Source organism: Ovis aries, chromosome 3 (assembly GCF_016772045.2).
Source record: "Ovis aries strain OAR_USU_Benz2616 breed Rambouillet chromosome 3, ARS-UI_Ramb_v3.0, whole genome shotgun sequence".
NCBI lineage: Eukaryota > Metazoa > Chordata > Mammalia > Artiodactyla > Bovidae > Ovis > Ovis aries.
This window is the reverse complement of record NC_056056.1, coordinates 144,338,471-144,359,332: the sequence shown is the minus strand read 5'-3', so window position 1 is coordinate 144,359,332 and position 20,862 is coordinate 144,338,471. Positions and strand designations below refer to the sequence as shown.

Genomic DNA, 20,862 nt, shown 5'->3' with positions numbered 1-20,862 from the left:
CCAACTCATTTAATCCATTTCCACAAAACTATGCAACCAAGAATTTTCCCCTGCTTGATGGCAAAACTTTCAGATGCATCACAGTCATTATGAGAAAAACTGAATGTGAGTCTCATATTTTATTGAGATTTCTGATTTATCTGATCTAAAACAATATATACATGTGTGTACATATACATATATATGTATACACACGCTGTGGATATGGACAGTTTTAAAGCAGTTTATAGATTAAGAAATAAATGATGTGGAATCATGTCTGTAAAAGGATACAAAGTAATTGCTGGCTATAAAATAACAGTAATTAGCAATCTATTTAAAAATTTTGACCTCTGTAATCTAAAATATTTTAAAATAAGACTTCAAATTATAATAAGGTTTTAAATTTGTCATATAAACTGTGAAAAGTTTATAGTGATTTGATTGTGTTATACTTAAACTGACACACACAGGTGAAGGCAGAAAACTGGAAAATCATTCATTCAAGGAGGAGTCCAAGAGATCAGGAAACAGGCAAACCATGGTTTTCACAGGATAAACTGTTTTACATAATGCATTAATCACACTCTCAAGTAATATGCTTGGTATCTTTTTTTGTCAGCTTCCAGATACCTTTTCAAGGTGAAGCACCTCCACATTTAAAGCAATGAGGCCAACTGCTAATCTGGGAAAAATATAATCAATATGCTACAGAGTATCCCCAAAGTCTGGAAACATAAGGGAAATAATGTATTTATTATGCTATTTTTCAGAGGAACAATTATATCCATTGCTTTAAATTTGGAGACACTTTACCTGAAAGGTATTTGGAGGTTGATTAAAAACAGATTGGGCATATTATTTGACTTGGCATATTATATGCCCATATTATTTGGGCATAATATTGGGCATATTGTTTCATTAAAATTTATCTTTTATTGAGGTAACACTGGCTTTTAACATTATATAAGTTTAATGTGTACATTATATTTATACTACTGTGTACACTACAGAATAATGACCATATTATTTTAAAATCACTAGCATCACATTTTCTAAGTTTCCTGACTTTTGGGGGCTCTCTGTAGCTGTCGAATGTCTGCTATGTGCCAGGCACTGTGTTAGGCATTGGATATGCAATGGGGAACTAATATGGTTCCCCCCTTACATCAATTACCATCTACTCACAGGAGCAGAACATAGATCTTCCTGGAACTGGGTTAAAATGTCTACATTTTGACAGTGACATTAGGAATGAACATAGCTGTTATGAATGAACGAACAAATGAACAAAAGAGAAAGGAAGAAAGGAAAAACGTTCAGTCCAGTAGGATTAGGAACATAAAATTTTAGAACTGGAAGGAAATCTTAGAGATCATCTAATTTAGTGGTTCTCAACCACAGCTGGGCATCAAATTACTTGAGGAGCTTTTTCAAGTTAAATGTGCAAAACTCCACCCCAAACCCACTCCCTTAAAAAACCTCTGTGCATTTGCTCCACAGGTGTTTATGGTTCACATCTACGGTTAACATGCACTGACCTGGACTAAGTCCCTTACTCTACATATGAGGAAACTGAGGCCCAGAGAGGCTGAGAGGGCTGACTAGAAATCATACAGCTATTGTACCACAGTCCAAATTTTCTGATATTAAAAAATGAAGGTAAAAAAACTTCTGCACTATTATACCACATCACCACTGTCTGTTCTTGAATCTCCACTCAAGAAGAAATCAGGATAAATGTCCAAGTACTGTACATTTGAACTGAGGTGTTAGAGAGACTCTTGAGATCCAACCAGCCCATTCTAAAGGAAATCAGTCCTGAATATTCATTGGAAGGACTGATGCTGAAGCTGAAACTCCAATACTTTGGCCACCTGATGTGAAGAACTGACTCTCTGGAAAAGACCCTGATGCTGGGAAAGACTGAAGGCAGGAGGAGAAGGGGACGACAGATGATGAGATGGCTGGATGGCATCACTGACTTGATTGACATGAGTTTGAGCAATCTCTGGGGACTGGTGATGGACAGGGAAGCCTGGCGTGCTGTAGTCCATGGGGTCGCAAAGAGCTGGCCACAACTGAGCGACTGAATTGAACAAGCACTTGACCAAAAGCTCCTGAAGTGAAGTGAAGTTGCTCAGTCGTATTTAACTCTGTGACCCCGTGGACTGTAGCCTACCAGGCTCCTCCGTCCATGGGATTCTCCAGGCAAGAGTACTGGAGTAGGTTGCCATTTTCTTCTCCAAAAGCTCCTGAACCAAAGTATAAAAGCCAGTGTGTACAGGCAACATAAATATATAAAAAATAAAGACCCATCAAGTACCATGGTAACCTGGTTGCTCCCTGTTTAAAGAGCCAAGTCAAGCCAGTTTAAAACACTCCCATACAAATATCATTATTCCCATCAGTTTCCATTTCAGCACTGCAATGAATAATACTTTTGGTTTTTGTGGGTAAGGAGAAGAAGAGAGTAATTTCTTTTCTGGTTTATTTCTAAAATTTAGAAGGTTAAAAAAATATATGTTTCCAGTACCTCAATATAAAGAAAGCCTGGTCTGCTTTTAACACGTTTGGCAGTACTTGAGGACATGTTTTTGGCTATTAGCCTGACAAGCTGTTTAAGCTTATAGAAGACCCACAAAGGGAACTTATATGATTAAGTTAGTTAAACACAAACATCTTCTCTGTATATTTTATTCCCTCCCTTCATACTCACAAAAACATAAAAGGCTAAGGCATTTCAGAACTGGGTGAGGGGGCAAGTTATTTATCACTTCAGCTCTCTTCTCAAAGCTTGTGTAAATAAGAACTGAAGCAACTCAATGAAATTATTCATATGACCCTTGTGAGGACCAAAGCTCAGCACCAGAAAAGAGTTCAAAATTCCGATGAAGTATATGCATTTTCTTACAAGAAACATCTGTGATATCCTAATGCACTTCAGACCTAACTTTATCTCTTTCTAAAAATTATGTAACATGTGCATACCTCAAGCACTGAACATACTTATTAATTACATAGTCACAGAAGAATTTAAAATGCAGTCTCCTTTTGACACACATTATAACAAGTATTCCAACACTAGAGCACTAAGGAATCTTCTGACATAAAATCTAACAGTTCCTTAAATTGTTTGGCAGATATTTTGAAGCAAAACAAAATGCCACACCATCTAAGTCTTTTCCAGTTCCTAATGACGGAATTTAGATTATTCAAGCATGTAAATAACAGAGCTGAAAACATCAATTACAGTTAACAAGTTATGAGTTTCTTCAGAAGAATATCATATTATTTACTTATCATTGAGATAAAAGACAGAAAAAGGGAAGTACAAATGCCTTTGGTGAAACTATACCATGATCTAAATCAGTTTACTATTATTAGATTGAAAGAGGGTTGGTTGTATATGTGTTTGTATCCAGAATATAGCAGTGCAATGAGGGCAGAGGAACTGGCCAATATATAAATAGGTTTTAACAGACTTTCCAGTTCAACCATAGTAACTATATTAGGTTTTGTCCCTACAAAACCACATGGGTCAGGGTGGGCTAAGTATTTGGCAGGCTGGGGTGCTCAGCTGGTAAAGCAACATAAACCTCATTTTACCTTGAGTTGAATAAATTTCCTCTGAGATGGTTTGCTTAATTGAAAGAGTTTTCAAGGAGAAAGGACAAGCCTAAGTGTTGGTTGGTGGGCGCTCCTTACACTAAGGCTAACCTTGCACCTTCTTCCAGCTTTGATCAAAGGCCTCCATCATCATTCATTCGTGGTAGCACTCTGGATGGAGGCAGTAACCTAACCTCCAGGATCTAACAATCCCTAGCAGCCTGGGTTAATTTCAGCTGTCTCTAAAAGGGCTACATGAAACATGGCATTTACAAATTTGGATTATACAGCACTATTTATTACATGATGGAAGATTTCCAAAAATGCCAGAAGAGATGTTGGCACTTATGCAAGTAAACTACTGTTCAGCCCAAAGAATCACTATATTCTATAAGATGCTTTTGCCAGGATTGAAAGGGCCTACGTGAAAACACCCTAATTGGGACCATCTTAGCACCTCAGCTATTGGATACCCTCTGGCTCTAGGTGTTACGTTTCAAATGGGCCAACAAACCATCCTAGAAACAGAACCTCCCAGTCCTGTAACTAATCCCTTCACTCCAAGTCCTGAGAGTGTATATTTTCTTATTTTCAGATTTAATAAGGCAAGTATATCTGGTAGCTATTAAAAGATTTAAGCCACTGCTGTTTTAAAAGGTTTCAGTATTCAGAGATTTCAAGCCCATAGAGGGAGCAATGTGGCAGGTTTGGTTGCTGTAGAATGGTGAAATTATTTCCCTGGTTCTCTTCCTGTGCCCCCTTCCCCCACCAGCCCACTGTTTTAAGAATGTTCTTATTGACCTTTCTCTACCCTTCTAATGTGTCTTTAACACATGTTCATGGGTTCACAAAAAGAAAACTAGAGGAATCTGAAGGGAAGACACTGGACCAAAGAATCTTCAGTGACCTAAATAGATAACTACAATGACAGATCTGTAAAGAAGGAGGCAGAAAAATTCGAAACATTGGCTACTTACAATACAAGCTCAGATAATCTTTCCTTCTTTTCTTCTTTGGGGAAATCCAAACAGCTGTACAATGTTTCTGTAAGTTTTTCTTTATTGAACAGTCCTCATGCTTGCGCAAAACCAAGAGCCATCCTAGAAAACCAGGGCCAATATTGTGTCACATTAAGTGGTGGCTACTTTATACCAGACTTTTTTTTTTTTAAAGGTGACAAAAATGGGGTTGGTGGGGAGAAGGTGGTTATAAAAAAACTTCACAGGAAACCAAATAGCCTTTATTTAAATTAAAAGCAATCACAGGCTGATTCTTGGAACATACTTGGAAATGCTTTTTGGCATGCAGCTGCTGCATGCCGCCAATATTGTGTGTAATTGGAAACATTTCAAACAGAATTGTTACCAAAGTCAAAGACCATAATTGCAAGCCGTGGGATCTGCTGTTGCAGATAAAAGCAGGGCAGCTCAGGGAGAGCATGCTGCACCCAGGGGTCTCCTTGCTGGCAGCGTCTGACTACAATATTTTCACTGTATTATCGATGTCTCTTTCTTTCCAGATCCCCAATGAGACAAGAAGGAAACACAGGGAAGTGTACACAAAGCAAAAACTGGTAGGTGCTATAAATCAGTGGTCAGGACAAAACTCTTAGAAAGGAGTACATGACTTCAGTACTTGAACAACTGAAATAACACAGCCTTCATTTTTTTTTCCCCCTGAAGTGTAATCCACTAGAAATAAAAGGCTTCTCTCCCAAGAGTTGACTCCAAACTTACCAGTGAGAAAAATACAACTGCAGTCAAATCGGTCAGTTGTCTTTTAGGGTCGCTTAGGACCAAGTTACCGACAGGAGGCAAAACGTTAAGTCCAGGTAACTGACAGCTGCTTTGTTAGTTCACAGCTCTAAGTTTTAGAATGTTTACACTGGCTTCTGCTCTGCTGACATTTTTATTTTTATTTTACATTTAAAATCTCTCTTCATAGGGAAATGAATCTGGAAAGGTCTAATCAGTTCAGGCTGGGCAATCACTCTTGTTCTACAGAGGTCTCTTCAAAACTAACCAAAATGCATTTTAGAGTTTAGTCTAAACAAGCATACAAAACAGAGACACAGGAAGGATTTTACATTCTCTTTGAGAGGTTTGATCCCCCAGGGGACTGGAAACAGTCAGAGCAGTGGACCACTGGCTCAGGAGTCGTCCTTGGAAAAACCATGTCATTCTGGCACATGGGAAAGGGTCCGATTATTCTGCCGTGTCTCCGTGCCAGGAGTGTCATGACATCAGCGTGCTCCAACTTGTGAAGCCTGTCTCTTCCCACCATCTTGCCTTCAGGAGAGAGGGGAGTGGGGGAAGTGGGGAGTGAGGCGGATCCCAGTGCAATTTCGGGCCAGGCCTTCTCCACTCTTCATATGTGTTCCTCCACCAACACACACACAGTTAACTTCTGCCGACTCCGGTTCTGCACGGCAGTAGACCAGAGGGTTGGGTACTGGTTCCTGGCAGCGCTGGGGGCTATGCTTGCTTGTGTCCAGAGACAGAAGAATCCAGAAGTGGGGCCAGCTGGGTCCTGGCACTTGGCTCTGACTCCATGTGCCACCTGAGGTTTCGAGGAACAACATCGAAGCAGGACTTGGCACCAGGACTATTGTCCTTTCCTCTCCCAGCTCACATGCTCACAGAGACCTTCTAAAGATACCAGGGCACAACACACTACTGCTTTGTTCTGAGACCAGACAGCAAAGCAGGAGTGAACCCTCAAAATACCAACTAACCAACCAACCTAGAAACACAACTCATTCTCTTTCCTAACTCTCTTTATTGTGAAATAATTAGGCCTGCATTTAAGCAAACTGAATATTCTCACTTGAATGAGTTAAACAATTAGTACTATTTTATGTAACCTGGAGCGAAAAAAAGAGCTATTTTTCTCCCAAGTGGAAGGTGTCTACCCTAGCCCATTGGCATCTTTAACATTTTTATGCACAGATGAGGATCACTTTGACTTTTAAAATTACTTTCCTTCTTTAAAAGGAAAAATTTACTCTTTATAAACTACTTTAACCAGAAAATTAACTGCAGTAACCAGAATAATCTTTTCTGAAAATTGTTTCCTGTAATATGGGCATTCTCAAGTACCATGTATATACCATTACAACAGGTACACTTAATTACTGGAGAATCATTTTAAAAATTCCTGTTCCATTTCATGAGTATTACGAAGAGTCAGTCATAAGACTCAACTCCCTTTTGTTTGATTTTCAAGTAATTATAAAAGCTTCTATAGAAATTATCTCACAATGTCACTTTTCAAAACTTAGATTTCAGCTTTTTAAAATTCTGACTTAAGAATTTTTAAGTTGTTACCTCTTTTCTTTTGTGTCTTTTCAGAGTTATCGTAGGAGAGGTTATTAGGAGTAACCAGACTTTTACCTATATCTGACTCTAAACTTTATAGTTTAGCTATTAACTCTTATAAGGGTCTTTTCTTCATTCAGCTGATATTAACTTTTACTTGGGTGACCCAAGCTGACTCATTACAACCTCCTTAATTAGAAAGACAAATGGTGGTTCCATAGACCCTGATTTTAAAAACATGATAAACTTTTAAAGGTTCAGTGGTATTACTGGCAGAACTGATTGAATCTGTCACGAGTAAAATACATCACTTTTCCTTAAAAACCTGTGAACCAACAGGGTCATTTAGTGATAAATCACAAATTAGTAGTAAATTAAGAATGGAAAAATTAACTTACAAAACCCATTTGCTTATATCAATATGGCTCCCCCTATGTTCCATCCAGTCCTTTGGTTCTTCAGAAGTCCCTCCCTTTCCTTCCTTCCTAGGCTTAGTCATGAGAAGTCACTGTCGTTGGCCATGGTTTATCAAAATAGAGATTTTCAAGTTCATCAGCAGTGTGCCAACTTTCAACTGTGGGTAATGTCCATTTATTTCTAGCACCTTTTAGTTTTAATATGTAGAGCACATGCATTGTTAACCTTTAAATCCTTTGTATAAACATTTCTGGAAGGGCTTTAAAACATCTCCTCTGTATTTCCTGACTTGCCAGTTGACGGCATTTAGGAACTCCCTGGTACCAGCAGGTGCTGTATTTTGCTTTCTTCAGGTTCCAGCTGGGCTACAATGACAGATTCCTGTCCCAGGCCCGGCCCAGCCACCTAGGCTGGGACCACATGGAGGCAAACTGAACCGGGCCCCACCAGACAGCAAGATAAATGGCTGCTGTTTAAGTTTAAAATCCCCTGGTGGGAGTAAATATTGTTCCAGAGAAAAAGGCTTGACAAATATTGCGTCATTCTTCCAGAGCTGTCTTGATTAAAGCAGGATCTTTGGATTAAGTTGGTGCTCAATTCAGAATGTATCTATCTTGCTGTCATGGGATTTCTTTTCCCCCTTCCTAAAGTCTGAAAACAGACATATTGTTGGGAATGGTCAAACAAGGCTACCGCCTCCCAAGCGGCTAGAGTCCACTCTGATAATAGAAGGCGACTGAACACTTCACTGAGGATAATGGAGACAGCAAAGGCTTAGTGGGAAAAGGCCAGTTGTCACCTAAGTGACAGGCAACAGCTGAGCTCACACATCTGGAGCCAGACCAGGGCAAATATTCAGCAACCCTCACCCGTCTACACCTTGGGTTTGTCTGAAGTAACAGATGGAAGTTCCTTTTACTCCAAAAACACATTAAAAAATATCTGACAGTGAACCACATTGATTATGTAACATCAGCAGCAAACACCCTTCTGAAGTACTGGTTAAAATTGGGAGCTAGACAAACTACCGCAGGTACAATTTCATCACATACAACCTCTTCTCCATAAAACCCATCCTAAAAGCCACATATATATGCATGCTTTTTATAGCACAAATGCAGCTGAATTCCTTGGGAGAGGCAAGATCCTTACATGTTCTTTTCCTTTAGGCAGTTCCCATGCCGTGTTCTTCACCTTGCTCAGGGCCGCAGTGGCTCTGCCTTCCATACTCTTCAAGAAATCAGCAACCAAACGTGTTTGGCTTGTGATTCTGAACCCTCCTTAGGCAAGCTGGAACGCAGAGCGGTGCCAGCCGTCCTTCCCCCACCCCCACCTCCTTCTTCAGCCTCCTGAAGACAATCTGTGGACAATTTCCCCAAAGTCCCCAAAATAACACGGCACTGCCAATAGTCACTGGCGATGCCGTTTGTTTTTCTTAGAGGGCAATGAAAATTTAACAGCTTTCTGCTGCATCCTGAGTCCGGGTCCTGCTAATTATTAACATGCCCAGTTTCTTTAACTTTTTCTGCCTAAAAGGAAGTCGACGCTCCCATTCTTTCCCATATTCGTGTTACACGCAGAAAACAGCTCTGCTGGGGCGGGAGGTAGGGGGCTGATGCACCCCAGGAAAAAAGCAATCGACCCTTTCCCCGGAGTGTTAGGGGAGAGTCGGCAGCCTGCCTCTGGACGCCGGTAGGTGACAGGCGATCCTAAGCGGCGGACACTGACCAATGCGCCCTGGCCTCCCTGCGCCCCGCAGCGCCCCAACTCTGGGGCCCCTGAACGGTTTCCACGCAGGGAAGAATCAAAGGAAGAGTTGGTTGTGCTGCAGCCAACAGGAGCGGTGCGGGCAGGCTATCTGAAGCCCTCTGGTGCCGCAGCCCCAGTATCTGCTTTCACTGTCTACACAGCCCAACAAACCGGTTATGCCCATCTCCCGCATCTTCTGCGACACCGAACCACTCCGAGTGTCAGACGCCCCGCAGTGACGCGGACCTTTTCGGCCCTTACCCCGCGGCGCTAGCCGCCCACCGCCGCACCCGCAGCCCCTCTGCAGAGCCCACTCACCTCAGAGAGGGAGCGGGACTCGGCTGGACGGTCGTCGACTCTGCGTCGGCTCTGCGGACCCGCGCTCCGCGGTGTCAGCGGCGGGCGAAGGCGGGCAGCGCAGAAACCACCCGGCACCCGGGACGTGGCCGTTGCGGCCGCGGCGCCCCTCGCGGAGGTCAGCGCTGGCGGCGCGAGGCGGGCACGCTCCGGGGCGCGCTGTCTGGCGCGGCGGCCGCGGGAGGCGGCGCTCGCGGGGCTGCAGGCGGAGTGCGCCCGGCTCCCCAGCCCTCTCCGCGCCGCCGCGCACCCCGCCCTCGGCCGCCCGCCCGGCGCGAGCGAAAACGCGGAGCGCGGAACCCGCCGCGGGATCCGGGCCGCGCGCGCCCACGCGGCCCCGGCTCCGCTGCGAAAGGCTGGCGGGTCGGCGCCGGATTCCGGCGGCCGAGGGCGCGCGGAGCCCGGGCTGGTTGGACCGGCTCGGCGCCGCGGGAGGGCTGAGCTGAGTCCGCGCAATCTGCGGGATGAAGTTCGCCTGGGCGCAGCCGGGGTTCTCAAGTGCAGTCGGGTCTTCTCTGCCCCGCCCCCAATTATACGCTTTTTTTTTTTTTTTTTAAACCAAGCATTCTGATGGATGGAAAGACAGGAAGGGTGAAGGAGCAAAAAAGACAAACCCAATTTCCTCTGATCAAACGGTTTCGGGGTTGCCTATTTGGGGTTCTTTTCCTTTGGCTTGGTCGGGGCGGGATAGTTAATTAAACTCTTACTTCGATTCCTTCCGGCGCGCCTCGCCTCACTGGGGACCGGATTGTACTCGATCCTATCTCGTGTAGTCCCGCAGGCTGGGCTGTCTCCACCTCCGAGCAAGAAGCCACAGATTCAGCCTGCCCTCCCCTCCCACCCTGGTCATCTCAATAAAAACTCAAGAGTCTGAGGAGCGCATGTGAAAACCTCAGCTCGTCGCAACGTCCCGGCCTGAGCCAAGTTAGCGTGTCGCACTTAGAGTCGTATTCAAAATACTACTTTCATCGCGATGATCATTTTCCTGGCCAAGCTACTCCATGTTTTCAGTCTGCCCAGTCTCCAGGGCTGGGCTCTCAGGCGCATTTTCTCAGATGAAGTGGAGCTCAGCTTGTTGGAAAGTTCTGCCCTGACATCTGTGTCGCCTTAGAACCTTAACCCCCCTCACTCGTTCCAGTTCCAGATCAGTGGAGTTTCATTCCACCGGGGTTACAGAGGGTGGATCGGACAGCAGGTGTTGAGCCCAACTTGACAGGTGTCTCTGAAAATCTAGGGATTCCTTGACCTCTCAATCCCTTCTACTACCCTCTGGGACACTGTAACATCTTCCTGAAAGAAGAGGATGTGTGCATGCGTGAGGGAGGGCGGTGTGTTAATCGATGGATTTTTAAATTTCTTTAAGAAAAATCAAAACAGCTAATTCTAGAAATTTTCGGAGCACCAAATCTCTTCTATTTTAACTGGGAGTAAAATAAGGGAATACTGAACAAATTCTGAGTTGATGAAAAAAGGATATAAAATCAATAACATTTAAGACAAAATGAAGGGGAAATAGTACAAATTTAAGGAAAGTTTGGCCACAGCCCTGTGCTCTGCAATTCCAAATCTGATTTAGATCTCCCTGCGCCGTGAAAACTTTCTCACCTCTAGATTCACCCCTGAGTTTCTAAACTTCTGAGCACAGATCTTTCAGGAAACAAGACTGTTGCTTTTGAAGTAACTCCGCTTGTTCCCGGTGTTTGTACCTGATGGGAATCTGGGGGAAAACAACCTAGGCTGTCTTGCTTCTCAGCATTTTTTTTGGAATTGTGTGTGTTTATCTTAACAGGGTTACAAATGCTTCTATTAAGCTGTAGCCTTTTAGCTTCTACCTAAACTCCAGAACTGTCCAGAAGGCTGACAAAATGATTTATTCCACCCATAGAGGTTGTGAAAATCAGTACTTATAAGGGCAAAGAGTCCACTCTCCATCTGTGGGTGCCTGTCTATTGTTTCAATGGACACCTTCAAGTCAAATTAGTTTTCCAACAAATTGAATAACACTGTGGAATAGAATCAGTGGAGGATGGGGTGGAGGAAAGCATCACTGACCAAGCATCACTGCATCTTCCTGAGAAAATCCTCTCTGATGGACCAGTCGGTACTTGTGGCCAGCAGAATTGGGTATGGAGCAGCTCAAGAGAAGTATATTTATGGAAGGTGCAGTTGGATCTCCCTATTAACTGGAGACAATGCTACTTTCTTATGATGAGAAATAAATCGATAAATCAATCTGATATCAGAGGACTTGGAGCTCTGTGGTGACCTCACAAAAGTTTCATTTGTTGAACACCTATTGTTTGGTAGCAAACATGTTGGGCACTGTAGGGTGTTCACAGTTGCCAGTTAAGGGGATTGCTATCTGTTTAGACAATGCACTGAACAGCATCTTTTGGACCTATTGCAAAGGTGAACACTTGATCTTCAACCAGGACTCCCAAAATTACTTTGGATGGTACATGTGATAATTTGTTTTTAGAGAAATTTGAGTTCAAATCTCTGTCCAGCTGCTTCCCAAATGCAGCCTAGGATAATGTAGTTAGGATGAAAGTGGTGCTTAGGTTCTTCATTTGTAAATGAGGATAATAATATCCATCCCCAGAGAGCTGCTGGGAGGATTGAATGCTAGGCATGCAGAAACGACTCAGCAGGTAGAAAGTTTATACAGTGCTGGTGTATAAGGCATTGTCTCACACCACCCTTCTCTACACCAGCCTCCAAGCAAAGTCCTGTAAGTTAGGAAAGAACTATTTTGGACTTAATCTGAAAAAGTATTCTTTATTGTGGACTATTCAGTTTCTTCTGGGTCTTTTATCCTAATGGTGTTATTTTCTTTGTCTATGCAAACCAACGTGGTACAAAGTCTTTTTTTTTTTTTTAGTAATTTCTTTATTATTATTTATTAAGCACCAGCTTAATACTGAAGACATTTCAAATCACCAGTCAACAACTCATTCTTCCCCACCCAACCCATCCCAAATTCTTGATAAAGAGCTCTTCAAGTAAAGACACTCTTTTCTCGCCTCTGTATAAAACTTTATGAAATAAAGGCAAAGAACTGTGCACATCTTGCTGTAAATGCTGCCCACAGCTGTGGACACAGTGTCTGTCCAAGGCTGTCTTTACTGTACAAGTCCTGAAAGACTCTTGTTCATGAATTGTCTCTTCACAAAGCAAGTCCACCACTTGTTGGGTTTATCCTTCTGAGGGTCAAAAACTTTCTCATAAAGTCTCAGTCCAGCCTCTTGCCTCAGCTGTTGTAAGTAGGCCCTCATCACTTCATCTTCCTATTTGTCTGCAGGTTTGGCATAAATGGCATTAAGTGGAAAACCAAAGGCTCTCGGGGAATGGGAAAATTAGTGATTCTCAGTGTATACATTTCTTTCTCACCTTGGCTTTTAGAATTGCACTTTTGGGTTTCTTTCAACACTCAGAAATGTAGAGAGTTATATATATCAAGGTCCTATAGGCTTCATTGTTAATTTCATAGTTTTTGAAGAAGACATTGGCCTTAAAGTAATAGATACGCTTCATCTACAATATCTGTATCTTTTGTCTCTCTAGGGGCAGGTCCTTTGAACTGACTTCTGATAGGCAACAGTGCCACATTTCCAATGAGTTTGGTGTCGGGGTCTATGAGGGAAGAGTGGTAAGCCGGCATCTTGGAGGTGCCCAGGTCTCAACCCCAATGAAAAGAATCTCCAAATCTTTTATAAATAAATCAATTCACTTAGGGAATGTCTATTTTTCTTTTAAAGCTTTGATAACAAACGCATATTTTTGTAAATGATATCTTTATGCACTGAAGTGTGTCCTTCAAACATTCATGAGTTGGGGTCTTCAATTCCAGTATCTCAGAATGCAATTTATTTGGAAATAGAATCTTTACAGAGATAATCAGGTTAAAATGAGGTTGCTGGGTGAGCCCTAGTCCAGTTTGACTGGTGTTCTTCTAGAAAGAGCAAACACACATGCACATAGGCAGAATAAGGCACGTGAAGAAGGCAGAGGTCAAGGTGATGTGTCTCATAGATAAGCCAAGGAACCACCAGAATCTCAGCAGGAGACTTGGGCATAGATTCTTCCTCATGGTCCTTATGTTAGGAGAAGCACACTGACAGAAGCCACCCACCCTGGGCAGGCACCATAGTAACCATTTGTGCTAAGTTATTTTACAACAGGGAGTCCTACTAAGGAGCACAGAACTAATAAGCCATCACCAACCCGAAGAGTTCAGGAAAGGTCAAATGGAGACGCCACGTGTCCAACCACCTCCCAGAATCCTTCTGCTGGCATCCATCTTGGCTGAGCAATGCATGCGCCACCAGGAAGGACCCTGAGTAGAGTGATTGGCTGGAGAAAACCCAGAAACTAATCCCATCACCATAAAACCTGAGACCGCGTGGCAGAGCAGTTCTCCTGGGTTCCCTGACCTTCATACTCTCCACCAGGGCGCCGGTTCCCAGTAAAGCCTCTTGCTTTGTCAGCACGTGTGTCTCCTCAGACAATTCATTTCTGAGTGTTAGACAAGAGCTCCCTTTCGGGCCCTAGAAGGGGTGTCCCTTCCTGCAACACTTAGAAGGAACCGATCTTGCTGACACCTTGATCTCAGCCTTCTAGCCTCTAGGACTGTGAGACAATACATTTCTCTTGCTTAAGGCATCCAATTTGTGTACTTTGTTATGGCAGCCCCAGCTAACATACAATTCCCAACCAAGTCATGTTATGAAGGCCTTGGCTCATTGAAGAATATTTTTACATGAAGATGAATAATTCCCGATGGTTTAGGCCACAAGCTTGGTATTTTAAAAAGCAAGAACCTGATGATGTTGGCAGGCTCTGTTTGATTCCCAGGTCTGCTGGGTTCCTAGGCTTTGCTTGGTCCCTGATCCTTGTATCTCGTTTGCTCACATTTGGGACTCTTTCCTGACCTGCAGACTCAGCCCTACTTAGGGTTTCCAGAATGAATCATCCTGACCCTGTAATGACCTGCATGGACTTAGCCGTAAGGCATGTTTGCCTGCTGAGGAATCCTACATAGGCTTCCCAGCAGTTTCCGGATACTTTGCACCCTATTTGGTTATCCTAAAAGGTCTTTCATATTTACACTCTGCTAATCTTTCTAGTTTCTTTTCCTACCACTCCCAATCCTTGTTTGCTCTTACCGTGTTATTTATAGTTCCTCGAAAGCATCAGGCAATTATGCCTCTGTGCTTTGAACACACCTAGAACATTACCCACTGATAAAGGTCCTCTTTTACTAACTCTTGCTTATCTTTTAAAATTCAACTCAGACATCATCTTCTTGATAGTCCATTGATGTGCATATTTGTTTTTCTGCCCATCTGGCATTTCTTTTTCCTTTGTAATGCCCAGATTTCCTTTGGGGAACCACCTTCCTTCACTGTGAGTGCACAAGGTTTCACTGGAGACTCCTCCCTGGTTTGCTGTTGGGATCATGTGACCCAGGCCTGGAAACAGAGCACTAGATCCTCCTGATCAAAAAACTGGTTCAGGGAAGGGCATGTGTTCCAAGTCCAGGTCCTGGATTTTTTGTACAAGATTGTAGGAATTCTACAACAACAAATTCAGCAAATCTGTACTGAGCACTGTTGTACCAGCTACCTTTTTTGCTGGAAATTCAACAGTAAACCAAACAGACAAAGTCTCTACCCCTATGGATCTTCCTTGAGCCTCTGGATCAAACCCCATCTGAAAACAACTGCCACTGAGCTTGTCAAATTAAATCAATATCTTGTTGTTTAAGCCAGTTAGGGGTTGAAATGACTTGAAATTAAAGAAGACTAACTGATATATTCTTCCCTCATACAGATTCTACTTTGTTCAACTTTCTACTCCTTTATCACTTCATTTGTTTATTTGATTAATCAAACCTGACATTATTCCATCAAAGTTTTGTTCACTTACAATTATGCAACAGTAACACGCAGCAAGCTAACATGAAATTTTAATTTGAAAATAGGTATGAAATGTGAAACAGAAATGAGAAAAATTGATAAAACTCACCCCATAAAGAATGGGGCACAGTTTATTGTTTAGGTTTATAGCAGCCAGTATAACATGGGTTGCATAATCCTTACACAATTGACAATGTATTTAAGATTAAAGAATTGCATCAAGAGAAACACAACTATTGCTAAATCAAGAGCAGAAAGTGGCACCTTTACCCTTAGATCTTCATGAAAAAGGCTCTAGAAAAATGATAAACAATGTCCTCAACAAAATCTTCACAGAAGCATAAACAGTATGTCTCTTGAGGCTGTTCTCAGAGTATCCCTCAGCTCATTCTTCAGAAAATCCATGTTTCAGAAGAAGCAATTTAATTCACTCCATTTTGTGACAGACACTTCACAGAGTATACAGCAATTACATTAAAGTGAGAGGTCCAGAGTGTTCTGGTATCACATAGCAGGAGCAAGCTACACAGCTCGAGGGGACAGAGGTAGAGTCATGGAAATTCTCCTGAAGAAGAGGCACCTGAAAGATGAGCTAACCTAGGGAAAGATGTGTGTGTGTGTTTGTGAGTATGTGCATGTGTGTACAGGTATTCAAGCATTTTAGGCCGAGGGAACATCATGTGTAAAAGTGAGGTGTGTGTGCATGCTCAGTAGTGTCTGACTCTTTGTGACCCCATGGACTGTAGCCCACCAGCCTCCTCTGTCCATGGGATTTCCCAGGCAAAAATACTACAGTGGAGTGCCATTTCCTCCTCCAGGGGATCTTTCCAACCCAGGGATCAAGGCTGTGTCTCCTGCATCTCCTGTTTTGGCAGGCAGATTCTTTACCGCCGAGCCACAGGGGAAGTGAGCTGGTGAGTGTAAATATGGCAAGCCTGAGAAGATGAAACATGCCCCATCTGGCTGCAGTCTGAGGTGCAGGGGGAGGGCAGTGGTGGAAGTTTGGATGAGCCTTGAGAGATGGGCAGAGGCTGGGTCATGAATGAACCTAAAACAGGAACAAGTTTGATGGGGACGATTCAGTTTTGGATGACAAGAGCAAATAACCTTCATGTTAACTAAGAAGTTAAGTAGGAAGGAGTTAGGGAGAAAATGGTGCACAAGAATTCAAAAGAAGAGAGTATTCCAAGAAGAGAGGAGTACCTACCTTCTTCTGCCAAATTTTAAATTGTGCAGAGCAAGCTATGTCCCATGGAGCCCTAAAAGTTCTCTCAAACCCCTAAATTAAAAGGTCTGATGGAGGTCCTCAGAGAGAGTTGAGCAGTTTATTTACATCCTCTAAGTGGACCAGCTAATCAGTGTATCCTTTAGGCAGTTCAGTTCAGTTCAGTTCATTTCAATTCAGTCGCTCAGTCATGCCCCTCTGTGGACTTTGCACCCCCATGGACTCAACGCCAGGCTTCCCTGTCCATCACCAATTCCCGGAGCTTGCTCAGACTCATGTCAGTCAAGTCGGTGATTCCAACCATCTCATCCTCTGTTGTCCCCTTTTCCTCTTGCCTTCAATCTTTCCCAGCATCAGGGTCTTTTCCAGTGAGTCCTCCTTAAATAAATGTGCACCAGGCTTTGAGGAGTTTGGCCAGCAGTGATCCTGAAATTATAATCTGTGGGGAAATACTGAACTACTCCATGTTGTTCATTTTAACAGGAATTATATATTTCAATTGGAATTGGGCTTCCCAGGTGGCTCTAGTGGCAAAGATCCCGCCTGCCAATGCAAGAGACGGAAGAGACATGGGTTCCATCCCTGGGTTGGGAAGATCCCTTGGAGGAAGGCATGGCAATCTACTCTAGCATTGTTGCCTGGAAAATCCCATGGACAGAGGAGCCTGGTGGGCTACAGTCCATGGGGTGGCAAAGAGTCAGACATGACTGAGTGTCTAACACCTCACCTCCTCATATATTTCAACAGTCAGCTGATCCCAGTTGATCATCTCTTGTAAAAATTGTGTGTGAAAATTTAAGGCCATTTCAAAGCTGAGTGGGAGGAGGATGCCGGGTCAAGGTTCCTTCTCTGTCACAGCAGTCTTTGTGGTCTCTGATTTGCCGTCCCTTCCACTATGGTAACCCACTCCAGTATTCTTGCCTGGAGAATCCCATGGACGGAGGAGCCTGGTAGGCTACAGCCCATGGGGTAGCAAAGAGTCGGACATGACTGAGCGACTTCACTTTCACTTTCCACTAGTCTGAGCCCAGAAAGCAGAGTGTGGCCTATTTCAATGTTGTGACTGCAGTGCTTTGCACAATGACTGGAAAAGAACAGGTGCTTAATATACACAGTATGATGAGTGAATACTGGGACCCAATGGAGAGCTGCTGAGCAGGAGCGAGTGAGGTGGGGGCACGTAGGGCTCATCTGCCAAGCCCTAAGGTGATCCAGCCAAGGCTGGTGTGGTACACAGGACCACAGGAGTGGTCTGCACGAGTTATAGCGCCATGTCTTTGGGCAGTAGAGACTCCGTTGATGGGGAGGCATGTGCTGGGTGAAGCAGCAGTTGGGGTTTAGGGGCAAGGTCTAACAATGTTCAATCAAAGGATCTGGGGTTCAAGGGTGGACCTGAATCCCAATGGCTGCATTAGAAATCAGGTGAAGTCCAGTGTGGTCTCTGTGTGATAGGGATGCAGCTGCTACTTGGAGAAGCCCCATAGCAGGCCCCCAACTTTGGAGAACAAGATGAACGGCAGGCCTCCACAGTCAAAATGCAAGGGCCAGTCTGGAGAACGGATTGGTGTTTTGGTTCTATGATTCTGGCTTCCTCAGTTATCCTTCAAACCAGACGACCCTATTGATTTCACATACCTGTGAGTCTGAGAAAAAAATCACAAAGAGGAACTATAAATGTCCTTTCACTTACAGCTGTTGACCCTATCTATTTTATTTCAGAGGTACCAAGACTAATTCTTTCAATTTGACGTCTACAAAGCTTAAGACAGTGGCATAATGGCTTCTAATGACCTTTCTGGAAATATCCTGGGTTGAATGGTGCTTTATTTTCTCTCTTTCTTTTTTATTTTGTCTAAAAGGAACTGTGGAAATTGTAGTTGAATCACTGATAAATTGGCTTCTCTAAATCTGAGATTTTATTACCTTTTCTCTCCTTTTTATAAAAAGTGGCAATTCCTGCTTCAGAGTGTTGCTTATGCTTTTGGCCCCCGGGCTTAAAGACCTCCTATAGATAGCACATGGTGTTCCATAAATATCTTCAAGTATGACCTGTAATGTCTGAATTAGCTTTTCCCCTCATCAGAGCTTTGGCTGGGACAGAAGTTCCTAGATTTTGGAGTTTATTCATTAATAATTCTACAACTCCTGGTTACACTTCCATCCCATGCCCCAGCTCCCACCCTGAGCCCAGCATATGTGGGGTATTAAAATAATATGAAGCTCAAGCAAGCATAAAGAAAAAAAATGACATACTCAATAGTACAGTTACGGGCTCTACATGTAAAAAAGGAGCAACTTTCATATAGACATTGCTAGATTTACATCCATTTTCTTCTGGAGTTTAAGATGGGAAGGGTGTAATTGTGGGGTGCTGGCTTCATGCCATTTCATGAGGAAAAAAAAGGAAGCTGTTGACATTGCTTACCAACCCTGAAAATCCAGAGACAGCCACAGGGTAGAAAGAGGGTGCGGGCAGCATTTCTGATCCCTTGTGAACTGGCTCCCAGGCCGGTGCCTCCACCAGGATGTGGTTTTCTGTGAGTGAGAGCCACTGATGGACTTGGAAATTAGTCTTTTATGTTAGTGTGCTGACCACATGACTCTCCATTACTGTCTGAAAGCATTAGCAAAATAACCTGTCACTCGTGATGTGATTGAGAGAAATGTACAAAGGAAATGAGTTTACTAACTCCATTAGGTTAAAAGGCAAATGGGAGACTGAAACAATAATCAAATGGTAATATTTTAATTTTCAGAATTAGTTATCTGACAGGGCACTTCTCTTTTAATTTGGTGTTCTATACGGCGAAATGATGAAGTTTAAGGAGCTTAATAGAGGAACAGAGGAAATGAGGGTGCTGAGCAAATCAACAGGCTTAATCTTCTTTATAGAGGTTCAGAGTTACAACCCACTCTTGCTAAAAAGTACTATTCCAGCCACCTCAGTAGAATAAATCAATATGAGAAAAAGGGAAGAAAACTCAAACCCCACAGAAAAAAAAAGGTTAAAGTGAAATCAATGAATTTTCCCAAATGAATGACTCATGATGCTGAGATCCCAGCCCGTGATTCTGCGTGGTGCCTGAACTTCAATATTTGCAAGTTACGCGCAATCTCCTCTAGTCTGAAACTGCAGTTTGCCTGGAAGCAGTTATAATTCTCTTACTGTCTCATTAAATAGGTTAAAGCAGGCAGGCAGTCCTGTCAGCAGGGCCTGGGAGAAATGTGAATACAGTGGGAAGTTGTCTTTGCACATTGATTTTCTTTGCAAGAATCAGCAAAAGTGTGTGGGTGACAAGAGGAAGGAGGAAAGCAGGAAAAGGAGAGGCAACTCTCAAAATACCACCAAAGGAAATGAAGCTCTTGTCACAACCGTGGCGGGGATATATTGATACTATTTTTCCTCCACAATTGAGGTGGGAAGCACTCTCCATGGGAGCAAAGTCCTCCAAAATGGATCCAAGTCATTTGATTTTTCATAGTACAGATACCCATCAGTGGACTCAGTGACCAGTGCTGGGCAAGTTGCTGTTGTTACTCTCACTGACATTATTTGTATTAGAGTCTTGTGGGTTAATACAGGAGGGTGAAGTTTTCTTCTCACTTTTCTGATTTGATGCTGAAATTGTTTTAAAATGTCTAAATGAAACCTTAGCTTATTCGCTGACTTTTGAGCATCACCATAAGGATGGCGATGCGAGTTGTGTTGTGATCAGTAGTTAAGTGGTTCATTTTCTTCCTATTCTGTTTATGAGTGAGGTTGCTGACATAGCAGTTAGGTGGTGGCAAAGTTTTTACCATTTCTCCCTATCACCTGGTGCTTTGCACACTGCTTTCCTCTTATTTGGCATGGATTGTGTGCATTAAAGCTCCACCAACTAGACAGTTGGCCCTTGGAGGGCAAGGCTTGTCTCTGAGGTTTCTTCCTATCCCTCACATACACCCATGCATGTGGAACTGTGTCTTCACATCGACCATGTGTTGGTCGATGACTCGTATTGATTAAGTGTGTATTTCTACATCCTCGGTGCGCTCTGAGCACAGAATTACAAAAGAGCTGTGGGAGACTCATTTTATGGAAAAGGAAACTGAGAAAAAAGAGAAAAAATGTACTCACAGCACAGGGTCCAGTGGGGATTAGAACTCAGCTGTCAGACCTGTGTGTGTTTCTTTTGTTCCTTCCCCGTTGGAGAAACTGGTGTCACTAAGTAAAGTGCAAGAGACCAGGGTGAGTGGGAAAACAAATTCATGGCACACAGCCTGGGCTGCTACGACATCATTCTCAACCTTG

At 43.2% G+C, this 20,862-nt stretch overlaps 1 protein-coding gene and 1 pseudogene across 10 annotated transcripts in view; both read right to left on the bottom strand.

The window, feature by feature from the left end:
• Positions 1 to 10,217, bottom strand: part of PRICKLE1 (prickle planar cell polarity protein 1) — a 113,957-nt gene extending 103,740 nt beyond the window's left edge. For 5 of the 10 annotated variants that reach the window (XM_042246838.2, XM_060412712.1, XM_042246840.2 and 2 more), the window contains exons 1-2: positions 9,390 to 9,629; positions 4,566 to 4,688 (exon numbers count right to left, since the gene is read on the bottom strand). The gene's annotated coding sequence lies outside the window, so the exon portion shown is untranslated. Of the gene's footprint in view, positions 1 to 4,565; positions 4,689 to 8,474; positions 8,578 to 9,389; positions 9,630 to 10,135 lie in introns of those variants that run through there. The other 5 variants (XM_060412713.1, XM_027967434.3, XM_060412715.1 and 2 more) reach the window with 2 other exon arrangements.
• A 2,242-nt stretch (positions 10,218 to 12,459) lies between these two features.
• LOC101110139 (actin-related protein 2/3 complex subunit 3-like) lies at positions 12,460 to 13,109 on the bottom strand (annotated as a pseudogene).
• Between the last annotated feature and the right edge of the window lie 7,753 nt (positions 13,110 to 20,862).